The following is a 9750-nucleotide window of genomic DNA, read 5'->3' as shown; positions in this document are numbered from 1 at the left end:
CGAGTCACAGCACAGCGCTGAGCCCAGAAAATGAGCTGAGCCCGCTCCCCAAATAACTGGGAGGCGTTTATACACACAGATCATCCTATATGCAAGCAGATCATGCAGGATGTCCTATATACTCGTTTAGCTCGCCCTATATCCATACAGGTTGCTCTATACTCGTGAGGATCGCCCTCTATAATTGCAGATTATCCTAAACTCGTGAAGATTGCCCTCTATAATTGCAGATCATCCTATACTCGTGAAGATCACCTTTTTTAATTGCAGATCATCCTATACTTGCAAAGATCACCCTATATTAATGCACACCCTCCTATACTTGTGAAAACGGCCCTCTATAATCGCAGACCCTCCTATACTTGTGAAAACGGCCCTCTATAATCGCAGACCCTCCTATACTCATGAAGATCGCCCTCTATAATCGCAGATCCTCCTATACTCATGAAGATCGCCCTCTATTAATGCAGACCCTCCTATTCTCTTGAAATCCCCCTCTATAATCGCAGATCCTCATATACTCATGAAGATCGCCCTTTATAACCGCAGACCCTCCTATACTTATGAAGATCGCCCTCTATAATCGCATACCCTCCTATACTCATGAAGATCGCCCTTTATAATTGCACATCCTCCTATACTCATGTGAAGATCCCCCTCTATTAATGCAGACCCTCCTATTCTGGTGAAGATCGCCCTCTATTAATGCAGACCCTCCTATACTCATGGAGATCGCCCTCTATAATCGCAGACCCTCCTATACTCGTGAAGATCACACTCTATAATCGCAGACCCTCCTATACTCGTGAAGATCGCCCGTTATAATCGCAGACCCTCCTATACTCGTGAAGATCGCCCGTTATAATCGCAGACCCTCCTATACATTGTGAAGATCACACTCTATAATTGCAGACCCTCCTATACCTCGTGAAGATCGCCCGTTATAATTACAGACCCTCCTATACTCATGAAGATCACACTCTATAATCGCAGACCCTCCTATACTCGTGAAGATCGCCCTATATAATCGCAGACCCTCCTATACTCATGAAGATCACACTCTATAATTGCAGACCCTCCTATACTCCTGAAGATCGACCCTATATAATCGCAGACCCTCCTATATTTGTGAAGATCGCCCTCTATAATCGCAGACCCTCATATACTCTTGAAGATTGCTCTATAATCGCAGACCCTCCTACACTCATGAAGATCGCCCTCTATAATCGCAGACCCTCCTACACTCATGAAGATCGCCCTCTATACTCATCAAGTTTCCCCTTGCAGCAGGAGCTAGTTTCTCATTTTTGGCATTCCTCTGTAGGTCTGTGGGACTCCTAGGTGCTATATTCTGATCGCCTGTGTTAAGCGCAGTGTAGCTGTACTGCCCCCCTCGGAGACTTGCATTGACAGCTTTGGCTGAGTAGCATGTGACAGAGAGACGTGGTTGTCAGCAGCGATCACCATCACGCTGCTTTCTTCGCTCACATGCAGAGGACACTACAGGACTGATAGAGAGGATTCCACATCCTGCAGCTTTACATAACACAGCTCAGCATGGGAAGCAGCGCATGTGGCGCAGACATCACAGGCAATCCAGCGCCGACAATCCTCTGATTCCACCCCTGACACCCGTCTCCTGTCCTGGATCTCCTTCAACGCTGCACATCTACCAGATCCCCCCAAGTGCAAAGTTTTCTCTTCGATCGTGGCGGAAATGAAGAGTGTCTGAGCAGCGTTTTTTTTTCATATAGGGGGGGCTGGCTTGTACTTGGATCGTCTGTTGAAAGTTATGGCTTGAGACACCATGGGGAAGAGAAAAGGATTCTTTGGCAGGTAATGTCTGCAAATTTGGGTGCACGTAGCCATTCAGGGGTGTCGCGGGGACATATGCAATGGTAAATAGGCAAAGCTCTGGTGGGCCACCTCGCTGACCTTCTGCCCAGCCAGGGATAGCCATCTCCCTGGGAAATATTGCCTTTGCAGCCGAGGCTGTTGTATCCCCGACCGCATGTCACAGACACACACCATGGCAGAGCTGTCATCTGCTAACACGAGGGCTTGGCGCCGCGGCGACAAATCCGCCTTGTAGTTACATGCTGGCTTCATGACACCCCGCCGTGTACAAGTATAGCAAGGCCAATGTAGAAAACAGCCGGGGAGCCCCCCATACCGCACCGATAATACGGGGACTGGTCAGAGAGCAGGCAGGGCACATGCCAGAGGCTGGCACATGCACGGGTTCACAAACTAGGTGCCCCTACTTTACATCTACAAAGGGTTAACAGTCTCCCTTTAATAGCCATTTCGAAGAGAATTCGTGTTATGCCGGAAGTGTCCTTGTATGTTGCAATATTTTTGGCCTTCACCTACACATTCCCCCTCAGCCCTGTTACATGAAGGAAAACAGCATGCATCAGCCAGCTATTGTGCTTTATTCCCACTTGTACTAAGCATTCTTCAGGCTGATCATCATAGGAAGGTCTTTCCTCAATCACAGACCTATCACTGCCTATTCTAAACACTTACTGGTCTATATTGTATATAAATAATGTCTGTATTGTATATATAATCAGATCAGAAATGATGTGCAGGAAATGTCTTCACTTGTTTGGCCAGCTGGTACTTTTACTAACAATTTCAAGTGGAAATAACAAAGATTTTCAAGCATATATGTGATCAGTACTATGGATAGGAAATTTTGATATTTTGTTGTTGTTGTCAGGAAAATACTAGCCTTACATCTGGTAACAGGCAACATTTTTACTGGAAAGGCTGGTAGAATAATGGCCAGGTGACAAACGCTATTTCCAGTACTCTACACAGGTATGGATTGTTGTCACGCCACGTAAAGACATCACGTAACGTTTAGGTATAGATTCCAATTTTGAAGGTCTGCCCTTATAGAAGTTTCCTTGAGGCTCAGAACCGAACAACATTTTCTTTTGCTGCATTGTAGTTTCAGCAATTAGAGAAGATGTAAGTATTTTTATGCTAATAGGTATTAAGTGGCAGCATTTAAAATGCAAACTAAGCAACAGTAGCGTGTTGAAACAGCATTTTGAATGATGCCGGGTGTAGCAGCAAAGTGTTCCTGGCAATCTTTCTAAAATGGTGACAAGCTTTTGGTTTGAGTTCCATGAGCTCGAGCTAGTACAGGAATTGCTGATCTCTGGAATCCCAATGATGAATTGAAGATATGAGGAAAAGTAGAGAGGAGAGAGAATAACCTACGTCTAGGCGATTGTGACTCTTAAGTAATAAAATATTTACGGTGAAGCAATAATATTTAATGCAGGAGTTGATTTTTCCAAAGGAACCATTTTCATCCTAGCTGGAATGTAATGTATTTCTCTTTTACTTATTTATATTGAAAGATCTGTATTACTTGTAAGATATTTAGAGTGAACATGGGCTAAGATCAAAAGAACTCCTTCAGTAAATCAGCCCACAACTGGCTTTGAAATGTCATTTATCAGTAAATCGTGTGCATGGATGGTAATGAGTGATAGCCTGCGTCCTATTAGGAAGTCTTCATCAGTTTTTTATGGGAAAGTGCATATGGAGAATGGATTTAATTGACTAAGCAGTAAGCTTGTAGTTTAGGTGATACCAGTTATTCGCTAACATAAGTTAATAAAGATACAAGCTCTCATACTTTCTTTAGGATCCAGGCAAAGGTCTTGAAAGCTTACCTCTTTAATACTTTCAAGTGTAAAGGCAAACCCTTCTCAATTTCTATAGCATGAGGAAGGGTATTATTGGCTGTGCATGTACAGGTTAAACGTTTTTAGGTTGGTATAATGGAATAGCTACATAGTTACATAGTTACATGTATAGCATGGAAGAGGTAAAATCACTATGAGGTGTTTTTTTTTTCAATGGGAAGATTCACCCTTCTGTCTTACGTGGTGACCTTAGTTACCGAGACAGGAAAATCCACAATGTTAGAGTTGTTACCAGAGCAAAATAAAAATCCTTCAATGAGGACAAATGTCCCAATGGCAACTAACATAGGGAATCCCTCCTCACCTAATAATGTTAAAGTGGCCATAGGATTGTGTTACACAAGTATCCAATCCGTATACATGCTTGCCATGATAAAACACTTTACTTTCAAAGTGTCAATGTTAAAGTAGTCATAGGATTGTACTACACAAGTATCCAATCCTTATAGATGCTTGCCATGATAAAACATTACATATTTAAAGTGTCAGTGTTAAAGTGGCCATAGGATTGTACTACACAAGTATCCAATCCTTATACATGCTTGCCATGGTAAAACATTTAATATTTAAACTGTTAAAATGCTTATAGGATTATACTACACAAGTATTCAATCCTTATACATGCTTACCATGGTTAAACGTTTTATATGTAACATGTCAATGTTAAAGTGGCCATTGGATTTTACTACATAAGTATCCAATCTTTATACATACTTGCCATGGTATAACGTTTTATATGTAACATGTCAATGTTAAAGTGGTCATTGGATTTTACTACATAAGTATCCAATCTTTATACATACTTGCCATGGTATAACGTTTTATATGTAACATGTCAATGTTAAAGTGGCCATTGGATTGTACTACACAAGTATCCAATCCTTATACATGCTTGGCATGATAAAACGTTTTATATGTAACATGTCAATGTTAAAGTGGCAATTGGTTTGTACTACACAAGTATCCAATCCTTATACATGTTTGTCTCTGTAAAACCTTTTACTTTCAAAGTGTACTCTGGAGTAAACGGGAGCATTTGTGGCAGAACATAACCCAGCAGTATATAAATATGTATCAAGCAGCTGATCCAGTGCACAAAATGGGTGCAAGCAGATTAGCATGCATAACTCATGAGAATTGTTAACAGGATGCAAACAAGTAAAATGGTTTCTTTTAAGTTTGATTGTATCTTTCTAAGGAAACCAGTCAGAGAGTGAAACCATTAACCAGTTCTGAGGGATTTCCCCTATAGCTCTCTCCCGAGATAGGCTGTACGTTAAATAATATAAGCGGCACATTTTTATGTACATTTATTTATCAATAAACACCATCTTGTCAGATTCGGTGTCTGTGAGCTCCAGTGTGGGAACTCTACAACATGAACAGTGTTGTAATGCATAGTGAAGGGTTTGAATTCTCAGGTCCTGGACATACCTATCTACATTATATTTTCATTCCAGGTGATGTTTATTTTAGGAGATTTCAGATTATTGGTCCATCTAAAACCATATATTTGAGTTTTTTTAGTATTAGTGGTATCATGTTTAGGTGATCTAAATCAGCCATTAGCTTATTTTATCTCTCCAGTAGCCTAGTAAAATGGTGATTCCCTTTTGGTTTGCGTTCCATGAGCATAGACAAGCACAAAGCCTTGCCGGAGTCTGGAACCTTAGGTTATGACGAAGAAAAGATATTTATGATAGAAGGATTGTGGGTTGTTTTCCTTTTCTTTTTGCAAGAAGTGACTGACGCGTGCATTTTGGCGAATGCAATTTTTAGACCACAAAATATTTAGATAAGCTCCCTCCTGCATAGTTTATGACTGTATATAAGTCTACAGGAGTGTCCATTTCCCCCTTTTTCTTTCTAATGCATTCTTGTAATTAAAGTAAAAGAAAGCCCCAACAGGGAGAGTATGAACATCTTGGGAAGAGTCAAGTGATGCTGACGGGTACTTCAAAAACAGATAGTTTTGTGTAGTTGAACAGAATTACTGATCCGTATGATGATGATTGATATACAAAGTCAGATTTCTGTGTCTTTAGCTCTGGAATTTCCAAGCAGATTACTATCTATAGAAATCTTAAACTGGCCACACACACATTCTAGTCTACCTGTATGAACTCATTTGGATTTGCCTGCAGTTGTTTAGTACGAGGGCCCAAATGATTGCATATACTGTACATTGGGTGAACTGTAATAGCAGGGCCCTACACTACATGTTTATTGGTAATGTAACATAGATTGTACAGATTTTATTATTACACAATGTTGGGAGTTTATACCGATAGCCATTACTGGATCCTAAAAACACAAATGTAATATATTGTGGTTTGAGACCTTTGCAGTGTGCAGTGGCTGCATTAGATTTATTTTTTACAGGGTTTTCTCTCACCTAATGATCCTGCAAATAACACACTTCCTGTCCCTTCCTGCCTAAATTTTTTACTCCACTGTATCTACGAGGGTTGTCACACAGTATGGACTTCAAACATGTCTACCTTTATTCATCTCCATTACATGGTGGATTGATGGGACCAGTAAAGATAACTTTTTATGAGCCTGAAAAATGAAAACAACTGCAGCCACCACATTTAAGGTCGGGGAGCTGCAATGTATTACATTTTTGTTTTTGGGATCAGATACACTTTATAGTTTATTTCAACTTTTGCAGCCAAATTGGGATTACACCTACTTTATATTTGTTACATTTTCTCATTCACAAAGCATAACAAACACATTTTTTAAAATGACTCCTTGCACATTATATGCCATGTTCTGAAAGAAAAGTTGCTCTCTGTACTGAGTTTTCATCTGGAAATCTGGAATGCAAGGGGGGCTGGGCCGGTTAATGTTAACATAATTGATCCAGTCTGTAGTGTGCAGGCAAATCTCATTATCACTTGTAAATTAGATTTCAACACTCTCTGTGCTAGCAAAGGGTTAAAAATCTAGAAGCATTACATGGTAATGAGAGGAAGCCCAGCCTGTCCCTAGCCTTTCTACAGGGACAGAGAGTGTTTTCTGTTACTTGGAATTGTAAAGACCAGCTACACAGACGCATCTAAAATGTAAAAAATATATATTTTTATTTTCATTTTTCGGTATTCTGTGTGAACGAGAACACATAAGAAACATAGGGTGGGGTTTTCTCAAATTTGACTGCTAAAGAGGAAATACGCTTTAAGCCATATCAGTGAGTGATGTAATTATCACATTAGTTATATTAAAATGTTTTTTTGCATGCATTCATTATATCTTTTGTTATTTTCCACTTTTATTTACATTGCTAGCATGTTCCACAGCATTCTTCCACTCTTCTCTGCTGTAGTGATGATTACAAGCTAATACAAAAAAAAGAATCATGTATTTGTACTCTATGTATTTAAATGTGCATTTAATGATTTGTTTTATTAAAGGAGAACTATGAGAGGAGTGATTTCCACTCACCTCATAGTTCTAGCCGACCTGTGACAATGAGACTGTCACAGGTCGGCTCAGTAGATCGGGAGGTGAGCGAACACATACCAGGTTCGCTCACCTTTAGATCCTGTCACGGCTCTCTGCCGTGACAAGTGGAGGGCTGGATTCCCCTCTCCCCGCTCCGATCTGCCAGCGCTGACTGGCGGAACGGACGGGGGAGGGGGCGGGTACAGCTGGCTCTGCCTCTAGGTAGGCAGAGCCAGCTGTCACTCACGCAGCTGGGCGGATCCCATCATCTACGCCGGGATCCGCTCCGGCTGCGGCATCTCAGTATACCGCGAGCTGTAGCTCGCGGTATACTGAGCTTAGGGTAACGGGAGGATGCTAGTTTGTGTCCTCCCGTTACCCTAAGGAGAACTATGGGGAAAAACACTGACCCCATAGTTCTCCTTTAATACCAAGCTGCATTAAACAGCTTTTTTTATTGTAATTGTTGCCCCACTTTAAGTAACTCCTGGTCTGTTCACTTTTTATAACTCCGAATGGTAGTGAAGAATACCCTTGTGTACACAAAACTCTGATAAAATATTTTTATGCTCAAATTACAGAGATTTTATAGCATGTGATATATCTGTGGGTCACAACTGATAAAAGTCTTCTTTTATTTGTTAATGTGATAAGTGTGCTTTAAAATTTGCAGTCAGTTATGAATGATGTCTATAGAGGTTGACATAGAAACTGTCATTAAACTATTGGCTACTTGGCCTTGATGCCTGCCACCACGCTGGCCTTCAAGAGATACTGTGCCTGCGAGGTGAGGCTAACCTTTCATTTTATGTGATGTGTTTAGAATATGGTTTCCTGTTAACCATTTCAGTGATTGCTTCCTTCTAATGTGTGTTAAATGCAGATTGGCTTATTTTGCCAATTTTTCTACATTATCAGTTTGTTTGCAAAGTTTTACCTGAATGGTTGCTGTGGAGGGAATCCTTGGCTCGGAATAGATGAAAAGCATTTGCTTTTCTAATTGCAAGGGAGAGTGAGTTGCAGGGAGAATTTTTGACCTGATGCTATGCTTGGAATGTGAATAAATAACTAGAAAGAGAAGGAAATATTTTGCTAGTAGTGTGTGTTACTGTTGCTTTTTGTTACAGAGAATGGCTCATGATCAGGAAGAACAATTATAATTTAAAATGTGTGAGCTGCTGTTTAATTATTATTACTTTACCGCTTCTACTCTTGCTTCGAGGTGGCAACAGTCAGATGGTATCTTACACCCTATGTACTCATAAAGCGCTATTTCATAAGTGCTCATCATTTCTAAGGTGTACCTTTTAGATCTAGCATAGCAGCAGCATGGGGAAAAAACAGACACTTGTAAGGCAGGGAACTGAAATTTAGCATTTTGCGACTTATTAGAATCTCAGTTATTTTGTGAGTGTTCCTGTACTCTTAGCCAAACCGTTTTTGGCTTTTGGTTCACAGGAGTATATTTACTAATGCACTCCTGTGACCCGAAGTCAGCATATAGTGGGCATATAGCCCAGTATAAGCTGAAAGTGCAGAGCCGCACTGCAGCCAGGAAACACCCCAACAATATTGTTGTGATCCACCCTGCTACCTGATTGACAGCTGGCCTCTCTGATTCCATAGGAACCCCTCTGGTTCCTATGGAATCAGCTTTGCATGCTCCCAGGAGAGAGACCACCAAGTCTTTGTAAGCAGGCTACCTGTGCCAACTAGATGGGGCACACATGTGCTGTGGGGTCTTAAATCATGGGACATGTAATCCCAAGAGGGAGAGGATCAAGGAACATGTATTAAGTTATGTGCGCACCCTGACTAGAAGTTTGGGGAAGCAGCGCAGAGGTACTTGAAGACTGTGCTTAGAAACCAAACAATTTGTAAGTGTTCTTCTTGCATCAAACATGTCTTGTTCTCTGATCACCTGTCCTATATAAAGCTAATTCTAGTACTACTTTAAATTTGTGAACAGTGACCAGATCTCCATTGGGGTTGTTGTTCTCCTTCCCTTCCTGCTCCCCTTGATTCCCTAAATGTTATTTTGCTTAGTTTACTGGTCAGTAGCTTTCCAAAGAGAGTGGGAAGGGTCATGTGAGTTTAATTGTACATCAGTGAAAACGTATGGAGAACTGTACTGCTGGCTTAAGCAGAATGCCATCCCAAATACACAGCTCATAGTGGCACTGCATATAACAAATTATTGAAAGAAAGCCAGCACTCCAATTAGTGATAGGAGTATTTACTTCAGAATTACATATCCTTACAACCAACTGTTTCTTCTGTATTGCTGACTTCTCTTTCTGATAATGCAAGTTACTTGGCTCTCATGTTGACCTAATGGGGGTCCATACTTTCAGAGTCTATGACTTGCAGTAAGATTGCAAGTCAGAAACTCTGATTAGAACTTGATTTTTTATTGCGTGTTCTCAGTCAGTGACTCAGAAAATACTGAAACCAGAGACATCCAGGCAATTGTGTTCTTACAAGGCGTTCAGCATAGTCACCCATTGTATTTCTGTCAGTACAGGTTTTGTCCATGGCAGCCAAGTGAAAGTGCAAGTAAACTGCCGACTGA

General features: G+C 40.9%; 1 protein-coding gene across 1 annotated transcript in view; it reads left to right on the top strand.

The window, feature by feature from the left end:
* The first annotated feature begins 1708 nt into the window (after positions 1-1708).
* SH2B3 (SH2B adaptor protein 3) overlaps positions 1709-9750 on the top strand; it is a 111366-nt gene continuing 103324 nt past the window's right edge. Inside the window, exon 1 of the mRNA XM_018558318.1 lies at positions 1709-1836. The gene's annotated coding sequence lies outside the window, so the exon portion shown is untranslated. The remainder of the gene's footprint in view (positions 1837-9750) is intronic.

The sequence above is a fragment of the Nanorana parkeri genome, unplaced genomic scaffold (genome assembly GCF_000935625.1).
Source record: "Nanorana parkeri isolate BGI_ZX_2015 unplaced genomic scaffold, ASM93562v1 scaffold331, whole genome shotgun sequence".
NCBI classification, from domain to species: Eukaryota; Metazoa; Chordata; class Amphibia; order Anura; family Dicroglossidae; genus Nanorana; species Nanorana parkeri.
Note: the sequence above shows the minus strand (reverse complement) of the source record. Positions and strands in the feature narration are given on the sequence as shown.